This window comes from Asparagus officinalis, chromosome 8, assembly GCF_001876935.1.
Source record: "Asparagus officinalis chromosome 8, Aspof.V1, whole genome shotgun sequence".
Lineage (NCBI taxonomy): Eukaryota > Viridiplantae > Streptophyta > Magnoliopsida > Asparagales > Asparagaceae > Asparagus > Asparagus officinalis.
In genome coordinates, this window is record NC_033801.1 from 7,232,188 (window position 1) to 7,251,612 (window position 19,425).

The 19,425-nt window shown below is 33.5% G+C and overlaps 1 protein-coding gene across 1 annotated transcript in view; it reads left to right on the top strand.

The window, feature by feature from the left end:
- Positions 1 to 18,458, top strand: part of LOC109851484 (cell division protein FtsY homolog, chloroplastic) — a 22,923-nt gene extending 4,465 nt beyond the window's left edge. The window contains 1 exon segment of the mRNA XM_020421629.1: positions 18,248 to 18,458. The gene's annotated coding sequence lies outside the window, so the exon portion shown is untranslated.

Below are 19,425 nucleotides of genomic sequence, written 5' to 3' on the forward strand. Positions count from 1 at the left end.
TATATTTGCATCCGTATCTGGTTTTAACGGATATGGATATGGATTTTTCTTATCGAAACATTTGTATCCGTATCTATGATTGGTAAGTAAATATGAATATGATAAGTATCATATCTGATCCGTTTTTGATCCATTAACACCCATGATTATAGCCTATAAAAATCGTAAATTTGATATATAAAAAGTAAATTTACCTGTCAACGGGTTAAAACGAATAAAATTTGCCAAAACTAACGGGTTTATAGATCATGAAATTGTGAAATTTGGACCCTGTGAAATTATTGGTCAATGGGTCAGAATGACTAAAATGGACAAACAATTGTGGGTTACGGTTCATAAAATCGTAAAATTTTGGACTCTGCAAAAGTATTTGCCAATGGATCGTAACGAATAAAATTAGCCAAAAATCATGGGAAGTAACATATAAACTCGTGAATTTTGGACTCCACATTATTATTTGCTAATGGGTAACAATGACTAAAAATAGTAAAAAATTATGGGTCATAGCTCATGAAATCGTAAATGTTAAACTGTTTGTCAAAAAAATTAGAAGAAAAATTGAGAAATAAACTTTGTATTAATCTCCTTGACTGACTTAGGAAAAGAATGGATACAGTCTCTCTTTGCAATCTCTCTCTAACTGACTTAGGAAAAAAATTACAACTCTTCTTATCGGTTTTCCGATTTACAAAAGAGAGAAGGAATCAACAAAGATCCTTACCTTTGTTTAAAATTGGGTTCTTCTTGGTAGCGATGAGAGTTTGATTCTTGTATCCCGTTGACGATCTGAGCGCCTCACTTCGTAGAATGTTAGTCTATTCCTCTTGACTTGACGTCGGGAAGAACTTGCAAGGCAAGTTTTGAACTCTTAACGAGTTTAAGAACTCTGGACGAGTTTAAGAACTCTGTAAAAGAATTGATTTTAGAAAGGAAATTAATCCTTTTTAACTGAAAATAATTCAGTAACCAATCTCCAAGTTCTTCAACCGAAACACGGTTCAAAAAGCCAAGACAGATTGCTCCAAAGCTTCAACAAAAGCCTTCACAAAAGCTCCAAAGAATGCCGACCTCCAAGATGATCCAAAACGATCATTTTGTAGCTGACTTCTCAACTATTTATAGGGGTTTAAGGGGTGTAACCGCCCTCTTAAATCGCTCTTTAATGAGGGTTTAATGACCTTAATACGTGCAAAACGGTTTTAAAACCGTTTAAAATGTGTTTAAATGGGTCAAACGCGAGGTTCACGTTTTGGTAATGACCTTCACGTCGAACTAATGAAACGTGGAGCTGAGCTTCGCGTTTGAAGCTTGGAACGCAGTAGTGAGCTCCGTGTTTTGAACTTAGAACGTGGTAGCGAGCTCCGCGTTTTGAACTTGATACGCTGAGGTGAGCTCCGTGTTTTGAACTTGAAATACGGGGATAACCCTCGCGTTTTGGTTTGAAGAGATCGTCAATTTGTAATCTCTTTTTTCGAGTGTTGAAAGGATCGTCATCTTGTAATCCTTGTATTCGGCTCTTTGAAATATGAGAGTCGTCAATTTGCAACTCATACGCTGTTGTGAAGGTCGTCAGATCGCAATCTTCGTCTGTTGATGTGGAAGTCGTCAGATTGTAACTTTCATCATATATTGTCATGGAAGTCGTCAGATTGTAACTTTCATCAATTAATGTGAAAGTTGTCAGATCATAACTCTCATCATCAGTGATGTGTGGGGATCAACTATCCGTAGTAATTTTTAGATAGCCTACATAAACTCTATAAAATTATTTTGTTAATGGGTAGAAACAGAAAAAATTATCCAAAAAGTCGTGGGTTATAAATTATGAAATAGTGAATTTTGGATTCCGTGAAATTATTTACCAATGGTCAAAACAATTAAAAATGTGTAGAAATTATGAGTTATAGTTCATGAAATTGTGAATTTTAAACTCTATGAATTTATTTGTCAATGGATCAAAACGACCAAGAATGACAAAAAATCATGAGTTATAGAATGATATCATGAATTTTGGACTTGTAGAATTATTTGTCAATAGGTCAGAATGAGTAAAAATTGATTAAATATTATGAATTATAGCTTATGAAATCATGATTTTTGGACATTGCAAGATTATTTGCTATGAATAGAACCGATTAAAACTAGCTAAAAATTATGGGTTGTATCTCATGAAATCGTGATTTTCAAACGTTGCAGAATTATTTGCCGATTGATCGAAATGAATAAAAATGGACAAAAATTATGAGTAATACTAATAGTACATAAATTTGTGTATTTTTGACTCCGCGTAATTATTTGCTAATGGGTTGGAACGATTAAAAATGTTCAAAAAATGTGGGTTATAACTCATGAAATCGTGAATTTTTGACCCTAGAAAATTATTTGTCAATGGGTCGTAATGAATAAAATGACAAAAAAACATGGGTTATAGATTGTGAAATCACGAATTTTGAGCTCCGTGAAATTATTCGGACTTTGCAAAATTATTTAGCAATGGGTCGGAATGACTAAAAATGACAAAAAATCATGGGCTCATGAAAACGTAAATTTTTGGAGTTTGTAAAATTATTTAGCAATGTCAAAATGGATAAAAATAGCGAAAAACATTGGGTAATAACATAGAAAATTGTGAATTTTGTATTGTGCATAATTATTTGCTAATGGGTTGAAATGACTAGAAATTGTAAAGAATTATTGATTATATAGCTTATGAAATCATGAATTTTAAAATATTTTATTTATCAATGGGATAGACTAATTAAAAATAGCTAAAACTTGTGCATAGCTCATGAGATTTTAAATTTTGAACTCCTAAAAATTATTTACCAAATAGTACAAAATGATTAAAATTGGCCCAAAAATATGGGTCATAACGCATGGAAATTCTGAATTTTTTTACTCTGTGAAATTATTTGCTAATGGGCTCAAACAACTAACCGTGGTAAACAAATATGGGTCTCATGAAATTATGAATTTTGGTGTCCACAAAACTATTTAGCAATGGGTCGCAACAAATAAAAATGGCAAAAAATTATTGTTTATAGCATTATGAATTTTACATTGTAAAATTATTCGTCAATGGGTCAGAATGACTAAAACTGACAAAAAGCCATTGGTTATAGATCATGAAATCGTGATTTTGGAATTTCGCGAAATTATTTGCCAATGGGTAGAAACGAATAAAAGTGGGCAAAAATTGTGAGTTATAGTTCATAAAAATATGAATTTCAAACCCCACAAAAGTTTTTACCAATGGATCAAAACTACCAAGAATAGCCGAAATTTGTGTGTTACGACTTGTGAAATCGTGAATTTCGGACTCCATGATTGTATTTGTCAGTGGACGGAAATGGCTAAAAATCATGAGTTATATAGCTTATGAAATCGTGAATTTTGGACTCTATAAAATTATTTGCTAGTGGGCTTGAATGACTAAAAATGACAAAAAAATCATGACTTATAGCTTATGAAATCACGAATTTGGCATCCACAAAATTATTTGTCAATGGGTTTGACCGAATAAAAATTGTAAAAAACTGTGGGTTATAGCTCATGAATTCGTGAATTTTGGACCCATGAAATTATTCGTCAGTTGGTCAAAATGGCTAAAAATTATGTGCTATAGCTCATGAAGTTGTGAATTTTAAATTTTATAAAATTATTTGTCAAAGAGTTGAAAACAACTAAAATTGGTAAAAAAATCATGGGTTATAGCCAAGGTTTTAAATATCGGATATCGGAGAAATATCGGATGACCAAAATTCATATCGGATTGCGGATATCGGGGAAATATCGGGGATATGTGGTAAAGATCGGAATGACAAAACAGATGTTTGTATGTATAATGTACTAAAATGTAATCTCAACATACTTAATGAATCTAAGCATATAAAATGTAAATAATATATGTTTATGAGCACTAATCAACCTTATAAAACAAACAAAAGTACAAATCAACATTGCTACATATCATCAGATTTTTTTTGTAGGTCAAAACGTCATTTGATATAATGGGAAAACACGATATCCAGCCCAAAAATTGCCAAACACAGTATAGTGTTTTGTGACAAGTTATATAAAAGGATATATCGGCCAACATATTGGCTGATATATCGGATACATTAGGGATATAATGTCCAAAATAGCCAAAATGCAGTAAATGATATTTAGAGACCATATCGGTTGCGGCAAGCCCTGTAAAAGGATATATCGTGGGATATATCGGGCTATGTCGGGGATATTTAAAACAATGGTTATAGCTAATAAAATTTTGAATTTTGCCGTGAAATTATTTGCCAATGGGCCGAAACTATTAAAATTACTAAAAAGTATGGGTTATTGCTCATAAAATTATGAATTTTAGCATTCGTGAAATTATTTGTTAAAAAACAACAACAAATAAACATGACAAAAAAATCATGGGTTATAGCTCATGAAATTATGAACTTTATATTTTATGAAACTATTTATCAATAGTTCAGAACAATAAAAAAATTGGTCAAAAATTATGGGTGTTAGCTCATGAACTCGTGATATTTGGACTAAGCAAAATTTTTTGTCAATGAGTAGATTGACTAAAAGTAGTATAAAATCATGTGCTATAGCTCATGAAATCATAATTTCTGAACTCTACAAAATTATTTCTCAATTGGTCAAAATGATTAAAAATGGGTCAAAGTGAATAGAAATGGAGAAAAATCATGGATTATAGTTCTTAAAATCATGAATTTTGGTATCCTGAAATTTTTTTATCGGAAGGTCTAAACAAATATAAGTGAGCAAAAATCATGAGTTGTAACTCTTGAAATTGTGTGCTCATGAAATCTTGAATATTGAATTCCATAAAATTATTTGTCAATGTGTCAAAATGACTGAGAATGATAAAAATAGTGGGTTATAGCTCTTAAAATTGTGAATTTCTAGACTATAAAATTATTTACTAGTGGGTCGAAATGAATAAAAATGACTAAAAATCATGATTAATAGCACATGGAATTCTGAATTTTAGATTGCGTGTAATTATTTACCAATAGGTCCAAATGAGTAAAAATTATCAAATATCGTTGTAGACGGTCAAAATGAATTTTCACTTAGGCTAATGATCAACTTGGATCCAAGAAGTGAACGCCCATGAGCTAAAACTTTAAATGGAGCCAAAGTCAAGTCCATAACAAGCTGCCGCAAAGGTTTCCTGTTGATTGAAGCAAACCTCACCAAACAGCCCATATCGACTTAACTTGACCAAATCAAAAGCGAGTTGACTCCTAAAACACGCCTCAGGCCGAGTCGAAAGGTGTCATCAATAGGTCAAGCCTAGAGTCGAATTTTGTATTAAATTCGAACTCATGGGTGATGTTCGATGACCAATGAACTCGGCCTACGTCAACTCAAGTGGACCAAGTCATCCACTTCCGAAGAAGACTTGCTCATGTCCACATCGACCCTCGCTCACGACTTCAGCGACATCCGCTTATGTCTTCGGCGAACTTCACTAAGCCCATGAAGCTCGCTAGATAGCAGTTTTAGGAGCTATTTTTGGGAAATAACCGCTCTCTATTATCTTCTGCCTTAATGACTAGTTAATTCATAATTAAGGGGCCATTAACTCTCTCTTTAAGCCTATAAAAGGAGGGGAGATCATTTATTCAAAGAGGATCCGATAATTGGAGAAAATTTAAGAAGGTCTATCCATCTAAGAGATTAAACCGAATTCCAGAGAGATCAACTCACACGCAGAGAGAGATTTTTAACATCACATTGGCTATTTAATCAGATGAAAGTGTCAAAAGAAGACTGAGCTATCTTCCAAACCACTAAGCTTGCACTCACAACAAAAGATCCTAAGTCTTAATCAGTGCGTCAATGGAGTACAAGATCGATGCTCAATTAGCACACAAAAAAGAACCCCTAGGAAAAATAAATTTTTTCCTTCATTTGATTATTATTCTTTCTATTGTAATATGAGGTAGTTACAATATTAAAAGAACCCAAAATAATCGTAGGTTGTAGCTTATGAAATCGTGAATTTTTGACTCCGCAAAATAACTAAAAATGGTCAAAATCTTGCGTTATAGATCATGATACTGTGAATTTTGTATTTTGCGAAATTATTGTCAATGAGTCAGAATGAATAAAAAATGGCTAAAAATAATGGATTATAGCTCATGAAACCGGAATTTTATGCTCCGTGAGATTATTTGTCAATGGGCCAGAACGAATAACTATAGCATAAAAACATGGGATATATAGCTCATGAATTAGTGAAGCTTGGACTTTGTAAAATTTTTTGTCAATGTGTCGGAATGACTAAAAATAACAAATTATAAGGTATAGCTCATGAAATTGTGAACTTCCGGACTATGCAAAATTATTTGTCAATGGGTCGAAACAAATAAAAATAATAAAAAACGTGGTAATTGTACATAAAATCATGTATTTTGGGTTCCGCATAATTATTAGTCTATGGATCAAGATTAAAAATGGTAAAAAAATTAAGGTTTATAGCTCATGAAATTGTTAAATTAGAATATTTAAAATTATTGCATGAGAAAATTGGTCAAAATTCGTGATTTGTAGCTCATGAAATTATGAATTTTGAACTTCATGAAATTATTTGCCAGTGAATAGAAATGATTAAAAATTTTTAAAAATCATTGTTTATAGCTTATAAAATCATGAATTTTAGCATATGGAAAATTATGAGTCAATGAGTTAGAATGACTAAAAACAGGCAAAAATTATGGATTGTAGCATGTGAATTTTTGACACTGTGAAATTATTTACCAATTGGTCGAAACAACTAAAAATAGCGAAAAATCATTGGTTGTCATTCATGAAATCATGAAATTTTTCATCTTTGAAGTTATTATCAATGGGTCAGTGCAGATGAAAATTGCAAAAAATCGTGGATTATATGCTTCTCATGGACTCGTGAATTTTAGAATCCATGAAATTATTTGTCAATGTGTCGAAATGATTAAAAATAATCAAAATTTATCGGTTGTAGCTTAATTATGAATTTTGTACTCTGCAAAATTATTTGCTAATGTGTCAAAATAACTTAAAATGATAAAAACTCATGGGTTATAGCTCACGAAGTTATGAGTTTTGGTATCTGCAAAATTATTTGTTAATGGGACTCAACGAACTAAAAATGACCAAAAATCGTAAGTTGTATTTAATGAAATCGTAAATTTTGGATTTCATGAAATTAATCGTCAATGAGTCGAAATTACTAAAAACGACAAAAAACTATGAGCTTTAGCTCATGAAATTGTGATTTTGAACTATACGAAATTATTTGTCAATAAATATAAAAATCGTGGGTAATACTTCTTAAAATCGTGATTTCCAGACTCTAAAACATTATTTGTGAATGAGTCAAAACGAATAAAATGGCTGAAAACCGTAGGTAAATAGCACATAAAATCAAAAAATTTGGCTTAGTGTAATTTTATTTGCCAATGGGTCAGAACGAACAAAAATGGAAAAAGTCATGGGTTATAGCTCATGAACTCATGAATTTTGGCATCTATGAAATTATTTCTCAATGGGTCAGAACAATGCCAAAAATCATGGATTATAGTTCATGAAATCGTTGTTTATTGGAAATTTGCAGTAAAAAGACAATGAAAGAAAAATTGACTTGTATTCCTCTCAAAATCAATTACAATTTGGATTCCGATTACAAAAGAGAGGAGAATGGATTTGATTCTCCCCTTTGTTTAATTCTGGGTTCTTCACGGTGGCGATGAGATGCCTCCCTCGAATGCTCGCGTCGAGTTTGCTTCTCGTTGACGATCCGAACGTCTTGATTCACTGGAACGTGATTTTCTCCTCACGATTTGACGCTGTGGAGAACTTGCGTGGCAAGTCGTAAAAAATAACTCTTAACGAGTTAATAACTCAGAGTGAGTTTTAGAAGAACTGGCAGAGCAAGTTGGAAACTCTGGACGAGTTGATCACTCTGAACGAGTTTATCTCTATGAAAGAGTTGATTTAAACCGAAAGTTCGGTTAATAAGCCAAGGATGAAGAAGATCCTGTTGCTGGTCTCCAAAACTCCAACAATTCCCCTCAAAAGCTAGCCGAAGATCTCTTCTTTGCTCCCTTATAGGGGATTAAGGGTGGTAACTCCCCCCTTAATCCGCTCCTCAATGGGCTGAGTGGGGTGTAACCGCCCCCTCTTAAACAGCTCCCTAAATCGTGGGGAAAACGGTTTTGAAACCGTTCTGTTAGTGCTTTGAACGAGTCAAAACGCCAATCTAGGCGTTCTGGACCTTAACTCTGCGTCTTAGAGATGAGACGCAGAGTTGGGTGCTTGCTGGGAGTTAAAAACGCAAGGGCCGCTTGCGTTCGGACCTTAACTCTGCGTCTTAGAGATGAGACGCAGAGTTGGGCGCTCGCTGGGAGTCGAAACGCACAAGCCGCATGCGTTTTAGAGATGAACTCTGCGTTTTAGGCTGAAAACGCAGAGTTGAGCCTGTTTCAGGCTGAAAACGCACAGTTGGGCCGTTTTAGAGGTGAACTCTGCGTTTTAGGCTGAAAACGCAGAGTTGAGCCTGTTTCAGGCTGAAAACGCACATGTCGTGCTGTTTTAGAGATGAACTCTGTGTTTTAGGCTGAAAACGCAGAGTTGAGCCTGTTTTAGGCTGAAAACGCACAGTTGGGCCGTTTTAGAGATGAACTCTGCGTTTTAGGCTGAAAACGCAGAGTTGAGCCTGTTTCAGGTTGAAAACGCACAGTTGTGCCGTTTTAGAGGTGAACTCTGCGTTTTAGGCTGAAAACGCAGAGTTGGGCCGTAACTCTGCGTTTTGATGTTATATCCCAAGGATAACCTCTGCGTTTTGAGGTTATAACGCTGGTTCGACCTGTGCGTTTTGACTCTGTAATGCAGAGGCGAACCTTAGGCGGGCTTGGCGAGCTTCAAGCTAAGTCCAATTTTTCTAACGAAGTCTGGTCTTGCAGACGGACTTCAGAACATAATTTGCTACGAAGAACAGGTCATAACTTTCAAACCATAAGTCGGAATTGTACGAATTACATATGAAAATCGGCTATCTCGACGAGACGGGGCTATCCGAACCGAGCCCGAACGCTTCGGTTCGCCGCTTCTCCGTTTCGCCAAATTCCTTACGGATTTGAGGAGATATCTTGCATATTCTAATATGAAAGAGCCGGTCAATTTGTAGTCTCTTTTTTTTTTTTTTTATGCATAGAGCCGTTGCTGTAGCTGTAGGCGTATAAAATTGCTTATAGGTCCCTTAGCATCAGCCTCGGGCACAAACCGCGACAACCATCCGGGCCGACCGTATCCAAACATGCAGCTGTCAAGTCCACCAAGCGCCAAAGCCAAGTGACACGCAACGAAGCGGATTAACGAGGCTACGAAGCTGACAAACCGCACTCAAACAACGGAATGAATCCACTCGCGTGCGGAATCAAGCTAACGGGTTGAGGAATCAACGAGTCATCCAACCAAGAGCGGACTCGGACGAATCACGATCGAATCAAGATCAGTTTCGGACTCGAACTCAGAAGCGGATTTACTGCCTAATCAGGATCCGGATTTACTGCCAAATCAGGTCAACGAGTCAAGTCCGGATAAATCAACCACAGAACCGAATCACGGACAGAACCGAAAACGGAAAACGACGGAAAACAACGCCTAAGGGAGGCTTGGCCGAAACCGAGCCACCTCTAGGTGGCTAGGTGGCCGAGCCACCTATGGGTGGCCGGCCAGATCTGTGCCCGGGCACAGTGAGGGTAGCCTATAAATAGGCCCCCCTTGGTTCATTTTCAAAGGTTGGAAAATTTGGAGACGAAGCTCTGCTGGATTCAAGGCTCGGAACTTAAAAAGATTGAAGCTTTGGGACTTTGAGGACTTGCTCTTCCAGATCCGGTGCTCGACGATCGTCAACGCCAAATAAGGCAAGAGTTCGAGAGGAACCGGATCTCAGATCTACGTAGTCATCCTCCGGATCAAAGCTTGGCCTTTGATCCCGAGAACTAAAGGCTACTATTTCCTTGGCGAAATAGTACCCTCGGCTATTATTTCCTTGGCGAAATAATAACCGTCATACTGCGTAGATCCGACCGGATCTAGATCGCGCGGTGGTCCACGGATAAACCCCGGCGCAGGCGAAGAACCCACAAAGCGAGTGACCGCAAAACAGGAGCTCGCGATTCGTTCGAAAGGAAAGTTGTAATCTTTTTAGTTTTTCTTTAATTTCGTTGTAACCGGATCTTATAAAAAGATCGGATCTTTATAATCGATAAATTATTACAAGAGTGTGCAATGGAATAAATGAAGAACACAATTTTTCCCGCGAACAGTTGCAAAGATCGTCACCTTGTAACCTTCGTCTTGGCTCTTTGAAAATATGAGAGTCGTCAGATTGCAACTCCCGATGTTGATTGTAAAGGTTGTTGAATTAGAGCTTTCATCAGTTGTCGTGAAGGTCGTCAGATTGTAGCCTTCTACGTGAAAGTTCTCAACTTGTAGCCTTCTGGAAGTCGTCAGATTGTAACTTCCATCATCGGTGTTTGATGGGGGATCAACTATCTATTGTGATTTTTAGACAGCCTACAATCGTAAAATTTGGACTCTTTAAAATTCTTTTTCAATGGGTGGAGCGAAAATCCCTGGGTTATAGCTAACTAAATCCTAAATTTTGTACTTTGTAAAACTATTTGTTCATGGGTCGGAATGACTAAAAATAATAAAATTATGGGTTATAACTCATAAAATCGTAAAATCTTAAACTTTGTGAAATTATTTGCCAATAGTTTGAAATGAGTACAAATGGCTAAAAATTATGGGAAATAACAAGAAATTGTGAATTTTAGACTATGTATAATTATTTGCCAATGGATCAAAACGACTAAAATTGTAAAATATCATGAGTTATAACTTATGAAATCGTGAATTTTAAATTCTAAGAAATTATTAGTTAATGGGTCGAAACGACCAAGAATGCCTAAAATTTGTAAGCTATAGTATATGAAATCGTGAATTTTGAACTCTATGAAACTATTTACCAATGGAAAGCAATAACTAAAAATGACAAAAAATCGTATGTACAGCTCATAAAATCATGAATTTTGGCATCCTCAAAATTATTCACCAATCGCTAGAATGACTTAAAATGCCTAAAAATTGTGGGTTATAGCTCATAACATCATTTATCAATGGGCTGGCGGGAAACAAATTGGCCAAATATCATGAGTTATCGCTCATGAAATCTTGAATTTTGGACTTTGTGAAAATTATTTATCAATAGACCGGAATGAAAAAGGATAAAAATCATGGATTTAGATTATGAAATTGTGAATTTTTAAACTCTACAAAATTATTTGCCAATGGGTCCAAACTGATAGAAATGGTAAAAAATTATGGGCACATGAAATTATTACTTTTGGACATCGTATAATTATTTGTCAATGTGTCAAAATGACTAAAAAGGTAAAAAAATCTTTCGCTATAGCTCATGAAATTAAAAACTTTAGAAATCGTGAAATTATTTGTCAATGGGTCGAATTGATTAAAAATGACAAAAAAATATGGGTTATATCTTATGAAATGTGAAATTTGAATTTCAAAAATATTTTCAAAACACAGGAAAACGACTAAAAATGACTAAAAATCATGGTTTATAGCTCATGAAATCCTTAATTTGGACTCCGCGTAATTATTTGTCAATGAGTCAGAACAACTAAAAATGGTCAAAATCTTTGGTTATATAACTAATGAAATTGTGAATTTTGAAATCCGTGAAATTATTTGTCAAGGGGTCGGATTGATTAAAAATAGCCACATATTCTATGTTATATAGCTCATAAAAGTATGAATTTTATACATTGTATAATTATTTACAAAAGAGTAGAAAAGGACTAAAAATAATAAAAAATTATGTGTTATAGCTCATGAAATTATGAATTTTATACGCGAAATAGTGTGTTGATGGGTCAAAACAACTAAAAATTGGTAAAACTCTTGGGTTATCGCTCATGCAATCTTGAATTTTTGCATCCGCATAATTATTTGTCATTAGGCCCAACGAATAAAAATTGCTAAAAAAGTTGGTTAAAGTTCATTAAATCGTAAATTTTGGACTTCATGAAATTATTTGTTAATGAGCCGAAATGAATAAAAATAATAAAAAATTATGAGTTTTAGCTCATTAAACCATGATTTTAAACTATACAAAGTTATTTACCAATGAGTAGAAAATAATTAAAAATGGAAAAAAGTTATGGGTTTTAGCTAATAAACGTGAGTTATAGCTCAAAAATCATGAATTTTGGACTCCGTGAATTAATTGGCTAGAACGAATGAAAATGGCAAAAAATCATGCATATATAGCTCATGAAATCGTGAATGTTTGACTCCATAAACCTATATTTCAATTGGTCAAAATGAATATAAATGACCAAAAATCGTGGGTTATAGTTCGTAAAATCGTGAATTTCTAAACTTCATAAAATTATTTGCTCGTGGGTTGAAATGAATAAAAGTAGCACAAAATCGTGGGTAAAATTGCACATAAAATCGTGGATTTTAGACTCCATGTAATTAATTGCCAATGGGTCACAATGACTAAAAATGGTAAAAATCATGCGTTATCGCTCATAAATCATGAATTTTGAATTCGTCAAAATTATTTGCTAATAGGAAAAAAGCAATTAAAAATGATAAACAATCATGGGTAATAGATCATAATATCGTGAATTTTGGATTCTATGAAATTATTTGTTTATGGGTCAACACCAACAAGAATGACAAAAAATTCGTGAATTATAGTTCACAAAATCATGAATTTTAAAGTCCATGAAATTATTTGCCAATAGGTCAAAATGATTAAGAATAGTCAAAATTCGTAAGTTATAGATCGTGAAATCATGAATTTTGAACTCTGTGAAACTATTTGTTAATGGGTCAAAATGCTTAAAAATAATAAAAAACCGTGTATTATATCTTATGACTCCACGAAATTATTTGCCAATCAGTAGAAATGACTAAAAATAGCCAAAAATCATGTGTTATAACTCATTAAATCGTAATTTTTGGACAATGCAAAAAAATTTCCATTGGGTCGAAACGAATAAAAATGATGAAAAATCGCGGGTAATAGCTCATAAAATTATGAATTTTGGACTGCGTAATTATTTGCCTATGCGTGAAAATAAGTGAAAATGTTTAAAAATTATTAGTTGCAGCTCATAAATCGTGAATTTTAATCCCTAAATTATTTATCATTAGGTCAGATTGATTAAAAATGACCATAAATTGTGGGTTATAGCTCATGAAATTATAAATTTTGAACCCCAAAAATTATTCGCTAAAGACTAGAAGTGATTAAAAATGATTGAAAATTGTGGAATATAGCTTATGAAGTTGTTAATTTTAGATTCCATGTAATTATGTGCCAATGGGTTGAAATGGCTAAAAATGGTAAAAAATCTTTGGTTATGTAGCAAACAAAATTTTGAATTTTGGAATTAGTGGAATTATTTGTTGATGGGTCGGATTGATTAAAAATAACCAAAAAATATGTGTTATAGCTTATAAAATTGTTAATTTTAAACTTTGTAAAATTATTTGCCAAAGAGTAGAAAATGACTAAAAATGGTTAAAATTTTGTACTTATAGCTTATGAAATTGTGAATTTTATATTCCGCGAAATAATTTGCTAATGGGTTTAAACTACTAAAAATAGCTTAAAAACATGGGTTATAACTCATAAAATCATATATTTGATTTTTGCGGAATTGTTTGTTAATAATCCACTACCAAAATAATTGCCAAATAATTAGGGGTTAAAACTCATGAAATTGTGAATCTTGAACTGCGTGAAATTATTTGTGAAGTTGTCAAAATGACTAAAAATGACAAAAAAATATGTGTTTTAACTCATGAAATCGTGATTTTTAACTCCGCAAAATTATTTGCCAATAGGTCAAAACGATTAAAATGGGCAAAATTTTTTAATTATAGTTCATAAAATTGTGAATTTTAAAGTCTACGAAATTATTTGTAGATGGGTGGAAATGACTATGCTTGGCTAAAATTCATTAGTTTTTTCTCATGAAATCGTGAATTTTGGACTTGGTGATGCTATTTGTCAATGAGAAAGAACGAATAAAAATGGCCAAAAATCATAAGGTATAGCTGATGAAATCATGAATTTTAGACTCTCTGAAATTATTTGTTAATGTGTCTAAATGACTAAAAATGGTAAAAATTGTAGGTTATTGCTTATGAAATCATGAATTTTGGACTCTGTGAAATTATTTATCAATGGGTCGAAATGATTAAATATGGTAAAAAATTGTGGGTTATAGCTCATAAAATTATGAATTTCTGGATTATGCAAACTTATTTGCCTATGGGTCCTAATGGATTAAAATGACAAAAAAACATGGGTAATAGCACATGAAATTGTGAATTTTGGACTATATGCATTTGTTTTATTAGGAGTTGTAATGGGTAAAAATAATAAAAAATTATATGTTATAGCTCATGAAATCTTGAATTTTTGATTATGTATAATTATTTGTCAACTGGTAGAAATAACTAAAAATGGCTAGAACACGTGAGTTACAAATCATAAAATCGTGAATTTTGGACTCTACAAAAATTATTTGCCATTGGGTTAAGACGACTAAAAATAGAGAAAATTTTTGAGTTATAGTTTATGAAATGATGAATTTCAAACTCCGCAAAATTATTTGTCAATAGATTGAAATGACCATGAATTACTAAAATTTGTGAGTTATAACTAATGAAATCATGAATTTTGGACTCCATAAATTATTTATTAATGGATACAAACAATAAGACAAAAAAATCATAGATTATTGTTATAAAATCATGAATTTTAGCATCTGCATAAGTATTTACCAATGGCCAAATATCGTGGGTTATATCCCATGAAATCGTAAATTTTTAACTATAGGTAATTATTTGTCAATTGGCACTAATAAATAAAAATAGTAAAAAAAATAATGTATTATGGCTCATGAAATTGTGAAATTTAGACTTTGTAAAATTATTTGTCAACAGGTGGAACAAATAAAAATGATAAAAAATCATGGGTTATTACTCATAAAGTCATAAACTTTGGATTCTGTGAAATTATTTGTCAATGGGTCTGAATGATAAAAAAATGGCAAAAAGTATTGATTATTGCTCATGAAAATATGAATTTATGGAATCTGCAAAATTATTTGGCAATAGGTCAAAATGAATGGAAAAGGCCAAAAATATTGGGTAATAGCACATAAATATGTGAATTTTGAACTTTGCGTAATTATTTGCCAGTGGGTCAAAACGACTAAAAATACCCATACACAGTTAGTTATATAGCCAATGAAATCATGAATTTTAGAATCCGTGAAATTTTTTGTCAATGGGTTGGATTGATTAAGAATGTCTAAAAATAATTGGCTATAGCTCATAATATTGTGAATTTTGACTCCACAATTTTCCAAAGACTACAAAGCAACTAAAAATTATAAATATTTTGGGTTACAGCTCATGAAATTGTGAATTTTGTACTCCGGGAATTTATTTGATAATGGGTCAAAACATCCAAAAATAGCCAAAAATTAGGGTTAGCTCAAGAAATCGTGAAATTTTAGATTCCATGAAACTATTTGTCAATGAGCTCGAACGAATAAAAAATGGCTAAGAGTTGGGGGTTATATCTCATGAAATTATAAATTTCGGACTCCATGAAATTATTTATTAATGGACTGGGGTGATTAAAAAATACCCACATATTTGTTGGTTATAGCTCATGAAATCATGAATTTTCGGACTCTATAAAATTATTTATTAATGGGCCTAAATGAACAAAAATAGCTAAAATTATCGGGTAATAGCACATGAAACTGTTAAGTTTGGACTTTGCGTAATTATTTTCCAATGGATCGAAATGACTAAAAATGGTCAAAAATCATTAGTTATATAGCTAATGAAATCGTGAATGTTTAAAATTCATGAAATTATTTGTCATTAGGTTTGATTGATTAATAATGGCAAAAAAAAATATGTACGCTCATAAAATTATGAATTTTAAACTATGTTAAATTATTTGCCAGAGAGTAGAAAATGACTAAAAATGACTAAAAATCGTGCGTTACAGCTGATGAAATTGTGAATTCTGTACTCGCAAAATAATTTGCTAATGGGTCGAAATAACTAAAAATGGTTAAAAGTCATGAGTTATATCTTAGAAAATCATGAATTTTGGCATTTAGGAAAGTAATTGTCAATAGGCCACAATGAATAAAACTGGCCAAAATCGGGGTTTATAATTCATGAAATAGTAAATTTTGAACTCCATAAAATTACTTATCAATGGTCGAATGATTAAACATGGCTAAAAATTATTGGTTGTTGCTTATGAAAACGTGAATTTGTGGACTCTTAAAAATTATCTGTTAGTAGGTCAAAACGTATAAAGATGGCCAAAAATATTGAGTAACAGCACATGAAATCGTGAATTACTTTCCTAAATGCCGGGTTTCGGGTCTGTTTTGTGTGTGCATGTGTGTGTGTGTGTATATATACCCAAATTTTTTATCCTCTTTTCCCCTTCATCTCTCACGTTCTGATCAGCAGCCACCTCCTCTCAAACACTAAAATTTTAAATCTCGTTCATTTGGAGAATTTTCGCGAAGCAAACCCATAGAGGAGGGCGAGATCTACGACTTTCGTGAAGGAGGATCAAGTTTCTTCCACGTTTGAGAGATCCAAACGAATTTCTAAGGCAAGTTCATCTTCTCTAAACTCATCCCTTTAGTTTTTCCTTTTTGTTTTGATGGTTTAAACATTAAATTTGATGAATAGATCTGTAGATCCGAACAATAAATGAAGAAAAAACATAATCTTGATCATTAGAAACATAATTAATTGATAATTGATGGACTAATTAGGATTAGAACCCTAATTAATCAACCAAACACTTGTTTAGTAATGTTTAGGGAGTTTAAATCCCAAAAATCCATGTTTTGTTGACATATACTTGTTTGGCCAAACCCTCAGTTCGTTAAATACAAGATTTAAACATGTTTTCATATCCCATGATGATGTTTCATGAGTTCTTTTTGAGAAAGTCGATTAACTTCATGAAAACTGACGATTGTGTTTCTATACTCTGATCGGTCGACTAACCACATGAATCAGTCGACTGATTTGACCCTAATGATTGTATAATTTTCCTTTGGACGGTCGACCAATAAATTATCGGTCGAATGGTCGAAGCTTGATCTTGTGCATGTTTGTGCACGTTCGCGTCTGGTCGATTGATGGGATATCAATCGATTGATCTGGAGCTGTTTGCAAGTAATGATCTTCCGCGCACGTTTGGTCGTGAACACGAAGGACGGGACCGCACATAGATACACGTGTGTGGCCATGGTGGTGTACGTGTTGGGTTTAGGCACACACGGATCCTCGGGAGTGCGTGGCCATGTGTCGAACTGTCGCGACGTAGGGGCGACAACTATCAAGTTGCATAAGTCAACGTCAAATGTCTGCATGGATGGCCGAGATAGGTTGTGAGCCGCAAGAGATTGCGATGCACCGCGGGATACTGCGAGTACCTATGCTCCGCATCATACTTTTGCATAGATGTCCGAGTTAGGTTGTAAGCCACATGGTATTGCGATGAGCCACAAGATACTGTGAGCACCGAGACTCCACATCTCTTTTATTTACATTGTGTTTCGGATTAGGTTGATATGCCTATACTCCGCTTAGTGTCCGAGTTAGGTAGTGAGCTGCATGATATTGCAATGAGCCACAAGATATTGTGAGCACCTATACTCCACACCATTATTATTGAAGAGGATTACACAGGATTGTGTATTTGCCCTCGTGTCACCTACCCCGAGGGTAGTGTGTAATACTGTGTTTTGACATGCACGATGTATCCTAGACGAGGTATTGATGATGTATTTCTTTCCTACTTGTTTTTTCCAAATTTTGGGAGTTGATATTTAGCGATTCACAATTTGAGATATATGGTATATACGAGGGTTTCCTTGTTTGGATTACTCCCTCGACGTACTTATCTCGTGTCGTGGGTTTCTAAGTCATAACTCCTCTTAGCACAGAGTTTTTGATACGTATACATATATGCTGTGTAGTAATTTTCTATTGTAGGTGTTACCCCTTCCCCCTGAGGGCGGTGGAGATGTTCTTGCTAGCGCTTTGACACTCGTTGATTTTATTTTTTCAGGTAGCGAGTCAGGGATTCGGAGAGCCGCAGATTGATAGAGACTCGCTAAAATTACCGTCATTCATAGGTAGGTAGTTGATGCTCCACGGCAGATTATTTATTGTTTTAAGACTTTTAGAGATGTATTTTGTTTTAGAGGATGAGTGTCTATGTACCTTTCAGTTGACTCTTATGTTTAAGAGATTCATTTTTCTTATTCCAGTTTATCAGATGTATTTTTTTCTGTTGGGACATAATTATAATTATTATTAGATATCTCTTTTTTTATTGTGTTCCTTGTACTTTCATCTTTGTTATATCTGCTTATACCCTCACTTGTTTTCATTTGACATTTGCTATGGTGATATTAATGTGATGGTGAAACATGTTTATGCACAGTATTGGGTGCATGACAGGTTTGACATCTTTGGGTTCACCTTAGACTGCAACAATGTGTGAAACTAGGGGCGTCACACGAATTCTGACATATTATATATGTAAATCGTCTACCTCGACGAGACAATGCCCACTGAATTGTCAGATGTCTAAAATCTCATCGGTATCATTAGTTATTAGCAGCCAAAAATAATTAATATTTAGTTTATTTTTAGTAATAAAGTTGGAGCATGTTTAGATTAGGAAATAAATTTAATTTTGATTGATGTTAAATTGGTTTGTTTCCTATATTATAAAGAGTCTTTTTAAGGTAGGATTTAATCATTTTTATTTCTTTGTAATTCTAATCTTATTAGGAGTCTAATTTGTTTTTCTATTTAAAAAGAGTCATGTAACCCTAAAATCAATATATAACTTTGTTAGATATTTTGTTAAGAAAAGACAATTTTGCCTTCATGAATAGTAATAAAATTTTGTAATTGGAAAGAGACGTTACAAAACCCGCAATTAATACGGTAATGTTCGTCATAAATTTTGTAACGTTCCCTATAATTATATAGCCGTTACACATATTTTTAATTGCTAATTAAAACATGTTTTAATTACAATAATTTATTACTATTCATGAAGGCCAAATTGTCTTTTCTTAACAAAATATCCAACAAACTTTTGATCAAAAACTTTCTTTTATTATATTTTTTCGTGTATTCGAAGCTTTTCGTGGATTAGGAGATCATTCTTTGTGGATTCAGAGAGCACCCCTTGGGGGATTCCGCGTGCTGGGTTATTGACTTATTTGATCA